Source organism: Trachymyrmex septentrionalis, unplaced genomic scaffold, assembly GCF_001594115.1.
Source record: "Trachymyrmex septentrionalis isolate Tsep2-gDNA-1 unplaced genomic scaffold, Tsep1.0 scaffold20, whole genome shotgun sequence".
In the NCBI taxonomy this organism is placed as follows: Eukaryota; Metazoa; Arthropoda; class Insecta; order Hymenoptera; family Formicidae; genus Trachymyrmex; species Trachymyrmex septentrionalis.
The window spans coordinates 3057477-3070732 of NW_017305180.1; the positions used below are offsets into that span (position 1 = coordinate 3057477).

Below are 13256 nucleotides of genomic sequence, written 5' to 3' on the forward strand. Positions count from 1 at the left end.
GTGTTAGTGTTACTGTACGTTAATATATATGTTTGAGGGAATATATCTAGATTTTCTTCTTCCAACCCTCAACGTTCCTGCAGATTCACAATGATTTGCAACTGATGCAAATTTGGAAATTCATGTGTAACGGAGCGAACGTACGGTACGCCACTTTGAAGTCACATTAGACCGCTAGCGTGAGCTAAACGCTGTTAAATGTCACGTGTCACGTAGGAAACCGTTGGACGAACATAGGAAATGCACGATGTAAAAGCCATGTCGCACATTAATAGAACGATATGGAATGTACGAATTCGGACACGCTGAATAACTCGGTAACGCTTGCACTTCTCCCGCTGCACATGTTTAGCCAAACAGCTGTCCGCAGTTACGCTTATCGAATCGACTGGACGACTTCAACCACGTTTACTGTAAATCCCGAAAACAATATAGAATCGCTAACAGCCTACCTACCCAATAGTCATAATCCAAAGCTGTTTGTCACTGATAATCAACGAGCCTTCCCAGAGCACCGTCGCCTGCTGTCGTGAATTTCTCCTTTCAAGATGAATCTCTCCTTTCAGCTCTCACTAGACGACGTATCAACGGCACATTGGCACGTTACAAATCATGTGATCACGTTTAGATGGGAATTCCAGCTGCTCTTAATCCTCCACGATGATTATCTTGCGGATCAATCGATACGTTACTCGATTACTATCAGGATTATCGGAGCACCGTCGTGTCCTTCGCAGGGAGGATGACTGCGCAAATAGCACGATATCGCGATGACAAACCAATAGAGATACAGTTCGTCTTCAATAATAATCTCTTCGTTGAATCGAAAACGTATCGAACGCGAAAGAAATTTGACTAATGGATCACCCGAACAGAGCCTGCGTTCTTCGTTGAACGATGACACGAAGGTACAATAACACAAGTCAGTTGCGCACAGAGGACTTTATGTACCCTTCAGCGATTCTTCTATTTATCGTCGAACGACCGAGACATGCGAGACAGTTGTGCTTTTCATCAAGACCTCAACGCGACGCAGGTCAATGCGTGAGTACTCTTCGCGATACCCTCGGATAATTCTCGCAGCTACGCGCGTGCACGATTTCGGAGTAATCGCGATCACTTGTTTAGAGCGAGGTGGAGGGGGGTCAACCGGAAGAGGGGAGAGCACACTTGTCGTGAAACGCACCGGGGACTGCCCTTCGTGGATCACGTCCGTCGACGCGAACAGGTGGGCACACGCTCGACAAGTCACGTCGCGCGCGGAACACGCGAATCTTCGCGAGTCCCGTGATACGGAAGTAGAACAGAATACGCACGCGTCGTCGCGACGGCTTGACGTCGACTGAGGTGGCACGGGTACGGCGCCTCGCGCCTGTCCGTCCCTGCTTTGCCGCCACCACCACCGCCGCCGCCGCCGCTGCTACCACCACCATCACCACCTCCCCCTCCGCCGCCGCGACGCTGCCCCTCCAAAACGCAGAAGCGCCACTGACTCGCGCGACGCCTACACCCTCACCGGGTTGATGTTCTATTCCCCTGACGTCCTTTCCCTCGCCGCGAAAGCTCCGATACCGCGTCATTCGGTGTCGCTACGACCACGAGGATGGACGTCGCGATGCGATTCGACCAATATTGTTTATGATGATAATGAATAGAAAAGAAATCATTTAAACATAAAGCGATATTACATATCTCATCCTATTCTATTTTTAAAAAATGCATATAATAACATATTCTCTTGTAGTTAATAATTGACTCAAACTTGTAAGTTTTTTTAGTAGTTTGTAAATGGAACTGAGATATTCTATTTTGGTTTAATATTTAAATTTTAATATTCAAAAAATGTATTGTATACCAAATACAATACATTTGAAAATTTTATCCACGAATGTTTACTTCTGACTTTACACTCGTGGCATATCTTCGGTTCTACAAAGCGCCTTGTTTGTATAGAAATTTAATATAACGTGCTCAATATTTGAATCCGTTATTATTTCACTGAAAATTATACTGAAATTATTATACTGAAAATGATCAAAATTGTAGTTGAAATGTTTGTAACAATTGTTGTTAATAGTATACATAAATGTTACACACAATCCAATGTCGGCTTACATTGGCTTGCACTTTTTCCTTACTTTGATTTATTATAATAATTTCTAATCTCCAATTAAATAGCAGCCTAAATGGCTGCAAAACTTTTTGCATTGCTTTCAAATACAGTACATAAAAAAATCTATAATTTTTAAATAATTCTTCATTTTACTAAAAAAATACGTGTAAAATACTCTTAAGACGTCTTTCAAATATTTTTAAGGCATCTTACATCTCATTTTTAGATTTTTTTATTCTATGGGATATTCAACTTTTATGTATATTTTTTAGAGCACACACACAGATATAATTATACCAATTTTATTATTTCAATGACTAATATTGCTGTCACGGCACTAATATTACTGTATTATATAATAACAAATGCATCTAAAACTTTTAATTGCGATAATTATTTACAAATGACACGTTATCTTTCTTTATTTCATAAATAACAAATATTTTATTACGTAATATACGAGACTATTAAGCGTTTATATGAATATGATAATACGGTTATAAATACGGATGCGATATTCCTACAAGAGTCAGAACGATATTCGTGCTGTCATCGCGAATGCAAACGAGTTACGAGAAATGAGGCGGAGTAAATGAAACCACTGCATCGTGCGGGAAGCGACGTTAGCGTTCTCGGGATGGAAGCCGCATGCTCGCCGCTTAGCTCCGCTACCGCGTCATTCGTCGTCGTTACCGCCCGGAGGAAAAACGCTGACGCCACCAAACGTAGCAACATGTCGCGGTGACTTCGAACAGCAAAAGAATCCCGTGTATCCGTTCTCTCGACAGTTCTCAACCACGTTTCGCGAATGGTTCGCTTGCCGGCGCGGATAATTTCTGTCGCGACGAAAGAACGTCCAGTCGCTTTGCGTTTTGCGACACAACTATGTAACGAGCGTGTGCGACAGGAATCGGACAAGAGGCCGTAACAAGATATAACTGCGTAGAGCGATTGTCCGTATCCGCGAGTGTCTTAAGTTGCTGGAGACGGTTACGTGATAACTGATGTGGACCACCGAGAGAGAGAGAGAGAGAGAGAGAGATTACAAAGAACCGTAATTATGCGGTAGGCGGTTTTTGGTAGCGCGCACGAGGAGTGAGAGCGTTCCATTATGACGTTAGTATGCACCCGCGAATGGTCGCCACTTGGCCATTTGTCACGACTGTCGCAAGTTCGCCCAGTTTAATGCATCCGCGCCCTCGAGCCGTTCCTGCTTTCACCCTGCGTCGCCTTTGCCGCAATTTTGGAGTGGCAACGCCGTTAACAGGCGGCGTTTCCTTGGGCGCACAAAGCAACAGCAGTCGCGTTCTGAGGTTCGCGGCCGGGCTTGACTGATGCCGGGTTCCGGGTTTGGTTGCGAAAGACGTCGCCGATGCCGTTCAAGCAAGAGCGATCGATTCGTCTCTTCGATGTTAATGCTTAAAATGAGAAATAGATTAGCTCAAAGTCTTAAATATATATTTTTTAAAGATCTATCATATTAAAAACAAATTATTAATATTGCATGTAAATATATGTGTATGTATGTGTAAAAGAAATATCTTTCAGAGTTCAGTTAAATGCATTAAGGATGCATTACACGTATTCTTTTAAAAATTGGAATTTTTGAACAAAAATGATTAAAAAATTACAATTTTTTTCTATACTGTAATTGTATTTGAAAGTAACACGAAAAATTTGACGGCCTTTTATAATCTGTAATAAAAATTATTTCAATAGAAATATATTTTTTTAAAAATCCTTTAAAATAATTGTATGAGAAAATTTTCATTTAAATTGTAAAACTGTAAAATATATATTCTTAAGTATAAATATTAACCTTATTGAACTGTTTCACGTATATATATAACATTCATTTTTATGAAGAAGATATACATTTCAAATTCAAGCATAAATAGTCTTTTTGCAGGAACTATGTAACATCTGATAAATTTTTAAAGTTTTTACTCCATCTGATAAATTTTTAAAGTTTTTACCCTTATAAACATTTATTATGAAAAGTCAATGTTATCATCATCTATTAACAATCATTTATTAACTCAAAGATTAATTCGTAATGCATTCAATCTATACTATGACATTGACAAAGACTTTTAAAACAATCATAATTTGCACACAAAACTTATTCAGTATTGCAAATTTGTGTAAATGGATTAATGCCTCCGAACCGCTAGATTATCACTCCTAAATTATTGGCGATAACAGTTCTATCAATGACTTACTATTATTGGCAGCTATCAAAGTGGTAACAATAAATAATCGTTATTCTATATTGATAATCTATTGTTCGCTTCGCATTGATTTTTCTTAGTATATACAAACAAGTCATTCTCTTCGAGAAGAAGGAAATATGCAAATGTTTTCAAGAGGAACAACTCTTAAATTTGTGCGTGACTGGACTAACTGATGCTTACGTCGGTCAGATCATAAAAATGTACGAAGAATGATGATTAATTCGCGTACGTTTGCATCTTCTTCGCAAACATAGATTTTATAACTTGCAAATCATAGAATCAAAGACATTGATATTATTCACTTTTGCCAAGAGTATTTTGCGTAACTACGTTTTAAATTTCTGAGTGAGACATTTCCGAATTATTACAAAGTTTTCTTCATTACACGGTATTCATTAATTTAACGGTATCAATTAATTTCGAAATTGTTTAAATCATTTGCAGTTTGTAATAATAAGCGAGGAAACACAAAAAGTTAATGAAATTTGATATATAATTTTGTTTATGATTTATTCATAAATTGAATTACTAATTTTCAAATTGTAAAAAAGCTAGCAAAATTAAAACCAATAAATTCTTGCATTCTTCTTAAAGACAGTATACTATAAAATAATACATGCCGATGACATAACACACACTTGTGTAAAGTTTGGAAAATGAGTCAAGTACTTATCGTGAATCCACGTAGTGTGCATCTTTGTTGTGCACAGTTGTGATAAACGACAGCTTGATATTGATATTGGCAGCTGCAAAAGCAGCTTAAATCGTGTCGGTCTGTTTATTAATGAAACATCTAAAAAATCGATCTTAAAGAAATTAAGTAAACTGCACTTCTCTTATGGAAAAATCTATTGGATTTATGAAAAAGCGATTAAAAGTAATTGGAAAACCATTCGTATCTAATATTATATTATACACTATTCGTTTCAGTAGGTTTTTTGCTAATCTAATAAAGTATTTTTCCGGAAAAGTTATCATGCTTGCATTATCCTGAAGACAAACTACAAAGAAGAGTGAAAAAACTTCATTAATAATTTATGATCTTAAAAGCTTGAATAACAATATTGCTTCATGTGATTTTCATGTTGTCTATTATTAAAAATTTTTTGTACTTAAGAGATATATAACGTATGAATTAACAATATAATATACTGTCACTACCGAAAATTAATTATTTTATTTAAATAATAATATAACAATAATCACGTTCCATGTTTTATTTCTCATATACATGTTACGAGAAAAGTGACAAGAAATAACTCAAGATATTTTAAAACATTATCAATGCTAATAGAATTATTTAGAAATATCGGATTAAATATCACAATTTATATACTTAAAAGAGTAAAAATGGGAAAGATATAAAGAAATAACGTACCGACAAAAATGTATGAGCAGTAAAATAATGAAAACATTATTTTTATTTGTTCTCATAATTATGCGCATTCTCATTTCTAAAATTTGCCCAGTAGTAATCAATAATAACGTTTTACGTTACCATTTTATATTTAGACATATCTAGCTTTTCCAAGAAAAGTAAGATAATTTTATAATACTTTTTACATTTTTCTGAATGAATTTATCTATTTTCTAAATGTAGAAGATAATACAATAACATTTACAAACGCATCGTGTCATAAAAGTTTAGTGAAATAACACTTTTGATGGTTACGCTGTGTTATTTATGGTTTATGAAAGGGTGAGAATGCATGGCACAGTCCAACTTGAAAAACCGACTGTTGCATACGAGACTAAATAATAACAACGTTAGTTGCGGTATTATTTATGACTCACCGAACTCTCGCGAATAAACGCCGCGTAAGCCAGTGGAAAACTGGAGTTTCGAATGCGTAACAAGCGAAGCGATATTTTCTCAAGTATCGATTTTATGAGCACATATATATACATATTACTAGTATAATTTAGCTGATGACGCTTTATCCGCCATGCAAACCTTTTAAATCTCTAAGAATGTGCCGTTGACGGCAAAGTTACCGCCTCGAGAGTGAAACTTTTTAGAACTTCACAGCGAGGAGCGGAGATTAGCCCTCGGGAGTTTTAGTTTCCGCTCTGACAATGAGTAGAATTCAGAAAGGTCTCATTGCGGCTAAAAAAAAGATCGATCGCTCGTTTAAGTCTTGCCCGTTCAATGAACTGTAAAGATCAAGTAAAAAAAATCGCATCAAAAGAAACCGTAAAACATCAGTTAAAACATAAATCAAATATTTTTTATACGCGGATTTAAATGTTGAAAATAAAAAGATCATCACTATATGAAAAATAATTATTTTTATTGCTTATCTATCGTTATTACTTTTAAATATTTTTCAAACGTTTCTTTTCTGAATTTAATTGTCGCAACGTAACGATTAGTATTCTTAAAAACGAGTAATTAAATATTTTTTAAGAAATATAAACTTTATTTAATATATTATACTTATATTATAATGTATTATAGTTTAATATATTATAATCGCTTGTACATAATAGGGAGTTTGCATAATTTTTGAAAAATTATTAAATATATAAATTATTAGATATATATATTGTATATTAAGATATATTAATATATAAATTATTATATATATACATATATCTTTAAATGCAATTTTTAAATAATTTTTTAACACAAATTATGCAAGAAAATAAATAATAAAGAATTGCATTATTTAAAATGCCGAAGACAGTCCGGATACGACCGAGCCCTCCCGAACGTGCTATGACGTCACACTGCAACAACGAAACAATTATTCAGTAAGAAATTAATTTATTTTAAAAATGAGCAAAGGAAACACGTACAAAACGTGTTTTGTACCTTTGTGTAAAAGCACAACAATTAAAACATCAGAAAAATTGTTCTTTTATGTGCCTCAAGATGAAAATGTGAGAAAAAAAGTGGTTTAAAAGTGCATATCGTGTTGACGAATCAGGAAAATGGAATTATTTTTGTTGTGAAGATCATTTCAATGTACGTATTATGTTTTTTTATGTTCTTCAATTATAACACTTATAAAAATATTAATCATGTTCAGTAAAAATATCCCAATATGACTTAAAATGTAAGCTAAAACGTTGAATGTCAAATGTAAATTTTGGGAATTTGTAAAATTATTTTACATCTAAAATTATTTTAAAATTATAATTCATAATTAATAAAAAAATATATTTTCAATGTGTAAATGCCATGTTTTAAATGTTTATAATCTTAAGTTAATAGAATTTATTAGAATAATTTGTTTTTTTAATTCAAACATTTTTTCTTTTATAAACATTATATAAAATTATCAACTGGCAATGAATATTTTTTAGTACAAAAGTTAAACATTAACTGATAAGTTGATAATGCATAAACTGTTCTTTCCTCTTTTCCCTTTCTAATAATGTATGTTTCGACAACTGATTATCTAATTGTTTTGCTTTGACTTGCTTGATTACTTTATAAAATTAGAGTTGTCACTTAAATTTTCAGTCGTAGATTCAAAATTCATTGTCATCTCATTAGTTGTAATAAATTTTATTGAAATTGCAACATTAGATAAAACTGATTTTCTCTAATAATATTCAATTTCATTTGGAGATGTAGACTCATATGGTCATGATCAAATATCATTTTTGTCACTTTTATTTGACAACTCTTAAGGAAATTATTCTTTTTAAGTTATAATAATTTTAATATCCTATAAACTTACAACAAATTCGAAATAATTTATCAAAAGTAACATTACTCAAAATATCAATAATTACATTTGTCTCGAATAGCTGAAATGACAAAATTCAGAATAAAACAATTTTTTCTTCAAACTCGATTACCTAATTTCTTAACTCTAAATGTTCTCTGTAGAACTCTCTTTTTTGTTTACAAAAATGACACAATTTAAAATGTGTCACTTTTGTAGAAGATGTTATGATCTCTTTGAAATTCTTAAGCACAATACAAGTGCTATTTAACTGATAGTTTGTGAAATTATAAGTTAATTAAACTCTTTTAATGACTGATAGAGTAGTTTTTATCATTAATTCATTTACAGTAATAACTCAAAAATCACATTTTTTGAATTGTGTCATTTTTTAATTAAGAGAACGATATTGTCATGGCATGTTAATTCTCAAATTCACCTCCATTTCATTGGTCTGATTTCCTTTAGTCTGAGTCGCTTTTGGAACTCTCAAAGAGTATTTGCGCAATAAGCATGCGGTTCTATAGTGGTATTAATCTTTAATTGCATTGTCATGTAGGTGTATTACTACTCGAGTAATAATGCCCACCAGAACACGGACTCGTGTTTCGCATTCTAATTGGATTCTCTAGAAAGCTTACGAATTCTCGTTTAGCGTCCGCTTCATTACTTCGCCGTTATTAATATTTACTTTACTTCTGTTTGCTATCGTTTTGTCGCGACGGTCGTAAGAAAGCGTCCTTTGTACTTAGTTTCAAACCGTTTTTAGTAAGACGCCGCTAGTTCGAACGCTCGCCGGCAATTACGTTAATAATGCAATCTCATTTACGTCAGTCGGGAATTACATCTAAAATAGCTAGTGTAGAACATAGCTTAAATGCGAGAATAAGCAGATTAACCAGCAGCCCTTCGTACGTCTTACATCTCATCAGACAGTTGATTTGTCTGCTGATGTAGATAGAATCGTGATTATTGTAATTTTAATGAATGATTTCTATAATGGTACATCGCAATTAATGCGCAAACTAAAATCAAAGTAATACATTTATCAGGGATATAAAACGTCTCTACAAACGTTCGCAAACTTTTCAAATCTATTTCAATTAATGTAAAAAGCTAAAGAATTTTCTTAATTATATTAGTGAAATGAATTCATTATAAAGATAATCATTATGTAATTTTAATGTATTTCTGATAAATGAGGCATTTATCAATATGTTTGATAATAGAATAAAAAAATAAATTACGTCTGTTCAAACTTGTTATAAGATAAATTTTATATAGAGGGTACAAATTCTCGTAGGTATACCTTTTTGAAAACAATTAACGATCGTTATTGTTTTCTTTTAACATGTAAAGCCAGGTTACGTATTTAAAAAATTATATATTGAGAATATTTATAATTACGTCTTTAAAATTTTCTTTCATATTTAATAGTTCTAGTAAGTTAAAACTGATGCGATGGACCAATAGCATCGAAGTTTCTGCAGAAACTTGTCGTATGGTGAAAGTCGTCCTATTCTCGATGCACTAGCTGGCTTCTGAAGCAACGACTTCGACCAGCAGTGAAGTTCGGGTTATCCTCGTCCATTAATTAACCCGGTCGTGGCCCATGGCAAAGGAACAAAAGGCTTCTTTTTCCGTCGTTGCCAGAGAGCGAAGCCACAGCTTTTCGTTTTTTCTTGCGCGTCGTTGCACAACATTGCTGGATATATCAAGTAGAATGTAGGTATACCAACGTTGGAATTTTCTAGTAGTCTTTTAATTTTATTGTAATAGTCTTCAATTCATTGTTCTGACCGATTCATATAATTCGGTAACAATTATAAAAAACAAAAGGCAATGTATTCTCCAAATTTATCCTAACGTTGCAGATACGAAATTATTAACAAAATTTCGATTTAAGAAATTTCTATAAAGTTATACTTCAATTGTATAAAAAAAAATTAGTGCGTTAATTACGATGTGTCACGAGCACAAAACTATGACAATATAACAATTTGCTTTAATATAACTTTACAAATAGATGCATGATCTCCAGGTTCTATCGCTTCAACAATCCAATGTAATTAGACGCGTTTTAATTAAATTGTCAGAATATAAAAGTATCATATTATATGTTCAAATATAAATTATATAGATTGAAACTACATAATCATTAATTATTTAATGATTATATAGTCTAATCATTAATTAAATATCGTTGAGAACTTTTGATAAATATGACAACTATAATTATTATCAGGGATACTTAAAAAGCTTCGGGAGGAGGAACCATCATCGTGAGTGGAATCGCGCGTTCAACGCGCTTGAATGAATCTGCTTGTTTCTGCGGAGAATCAATCTCACGGCAGCGTATGCGCGGTTGCTTGCAAACCTGCGCATATATCGATATATAGATAGCGGCATCAGGCGCTTCTAGAGCCCACTTAATATTCATAACGTCTTTCCCCCTTGGCAATTCCAAACACATTTTAATAACATTTTTTACGGCACGCTCGACCTCGACGCCTCAAAAGCGTCGCGACGGAGCACAGCGTTGGCCTTTCCTCTCCGTTCGCGTTTTTCCACGATGGAATATTCTGTCCATCCCTTGACCTCTCCATCACGCTCGGACATCAACCCTTTCTCCAGCGCATCTATTTCTTGCGAAAGTCGGCCACAAAGCATTCAACTTGTTCGAAGTCACGTTACGAAATGAATCACAAACGCTTGCACGCTTCCGGTTGTTTTCGCAACGCAATATTTTCGACGAGAGAAAGCAATCATACGTGAAATATGTGAAAGAGAGCTTTCGCGCTTTATTCCCATCTTCATACCTTTTTTGAACCTTCTTGTGCCCTAAAACCTAAAACGCACCTTGTGCGACATTTCCGAGTCAATATCATGAATATTTCAAACGATTTATGAACTCTCTTTATGTATATTGATCTGCGTAAGACATTTGTGCTTTTCTGATTTTTCTCGACATTATTGTTGCAATTTTCATGAAAGTAACTGTATTAAGACAATTAATAAAATATTACTTTAAGTTACAGTTACAGAAAAGATTCCTTTTATAAAATATAACGTTTCCAGGAAAAGATGCGCAATGCGACCTGAATATCATAGTTGTTTAAAGTATAATAAATCACATTTATTAATATATCTTTTCTTATTAACTTTTCTTATTATATCACCTTTCTTATTATTTCTATATTTTTGGTTTTTATATTTTATCTGAGTAGAAAGTTAATATCTTCGTTTCTTATTATCATAAAAAAACGCTGCTTTTTACAAATTAATCTTATTTTATTGTATAAAAATACTTTTGTATTTAACAAGTAAAGAACTGCCAAATACGGTTAAAGACTTGATATTTAATAACATTTCTATATAAATTTTAAATATATCTCTCTCTCTTTCAATTATATAAATTAAATTACGCATCGATTACTATCATTGAAACATTGAATTGAACATATTGAAACATATTCGTATCTAAAGTTAAAGTAATAACATCACAAATTAAATTACTCGTCAATTTGATAATAATGTCAATAAGCATTTTAAAAGATCTTATTGCGGAAAATATCACTTTTATGTATCCTCTTTTAAATTTGTCTCTCAAAAAATTACAATCTTTTTCTCTTCTTTTCTGAAAACTCTATTTAGAGCTAAATTCTCTTAAAATTACTAAAACCAAAGTTTGGAATTGTTACGTTTTACACGGTTACTTATGACAACGAGATACGATTCATGCAATGAAGATTACGAAAACGTATTTCCAACGAACGACGCGCACACTGTCGGAACAATGTTGGATTATCACGAAGCGGAATAATCCGATCTTACGACAAGGAAGATCTTACGCGCAGCAGGATTCCACACGAGAGTCGCGCCAACCGCGTTTTTCCGACGTATATACATACACGGGAGTCAGGAAGAAAGGTAAATCGGTTTTACATCTCGACTGCATGTCGACGGAGAATAATGCCGCGCCGTCGGCGTAGCGCTATAAGGAGAGAGATGAGAAATTAAGTGAACCGTGGCAGATCGCATCGCCAACGAAGACGCACTCGCTTAAGCCGCTCCTAACGCATTCGAGCGCGTGCATTCAGTATGGAAAATAATATTTGTTCACGGATATGCTATTCCGCGCGTTCACCGTCGTCCTTCCTCGAATCTTTCTGCTGAATTCTCCATACCAGAGATCGCGCTTGTCTGACTGACTCCAACGTATCAAATCGCTTCTGATTTTGCCGGCAGATCTTTACTGTGCAATCGGAATTCGGTTTGTTCATCGAAATCTCCGAGAGATTGTACTATGCATAGATCAAATTTTATTATTTCCACAAAAATGACGTAATATTCGTAAAATTGTACACAGTACGACTCCCGGCGATTCAGATCATTCGATATTAAAAGCAAAATTTTCACAAAAGGTTGGTTTTGCTGAAGTAGCTAAAATACATACAGATCTGAAAATAACTTTGCTGGACCATGAAAATAATTAAGTACGATACTCAAACTGGTTACTGAAATATCAAAACTTTTTGCAGCATTACTTTTTGCAATATGCTCGAAATGCCAACGTAATTGTTTTAATAACAGTTCAACAAAATTATTTTTTCGATTTGTGTGTGTATCTAGCTAAATTTTTTAATCAACGAAATCTTTTTCATCTGTCTCATTTCACATAGGATTTTATTATATCTATAAGATTTCACACAAATTCTAAATAATGTGTAGCATCAAATATTAATAAGTATACTCTACATGTCATAATATAGAAATATAGAAGTAAATATCTTAATAAAAGCTACGCTATAGAAACGTTAGACAGTGAAAAACGAACGGTATTTCAGATATTAATGAGGAACATTGTTAATGCGCATCGTTAAGTATATCAGTGCTTTGTATACGTCTATCCCTATAACTATCGCATTATTTCGACCTGGGGTGACACACAGGACATCGTAATAAAGATATTGATCCATATATACCGTGACCAATCTGCATCGAGGTGCTGTACTGATATATGTAGAAGGGTTACAGTACGTGGCTCGTATTTCCCCAAACCCAAATACCTTTCCCCTCATCCACCCTATTCTCCTGTCTCCATTCTAAATGTACCGTGTGGGACAACGCGGCGTCGATATTTATCGACGCGGACCTACGTAGGACTCATGCGACATCGGGTGACCCTAATTCGCGACAGTTGTGTGTGCGACGAATCGCTTTGATGGAACG

At 34.0% G+C, this 13256-nt stretch overlaps 1 protein-coding gene across 14 annotated transcripts in view; it reads right to left on the bottom strand.

Moving 5' to 3' along the window:
• Positions 1–13256, bottom strand: part of LOC108747753 (CUGBP Elav-like family member 2) — a 490486-nt gene that overhangs the window by 401844 nt on the left and 75386 nt on the right. Inside the window, exon 1 of one of the 14 annotated variants that reach the window (XM_018485455.1) lies at positions 457–866. The exons of the other annotated variants lie outside the window; for them this stretch is intronic. The gene's annotated coding sequence lies outside the window, so the exon portion shown is untranslated. Of the gene's footprint in view, positions 1–456; positions 867–13256 lie in introns of those variants that run through there. 14 annotated transcript variants of the gene reach the window in all.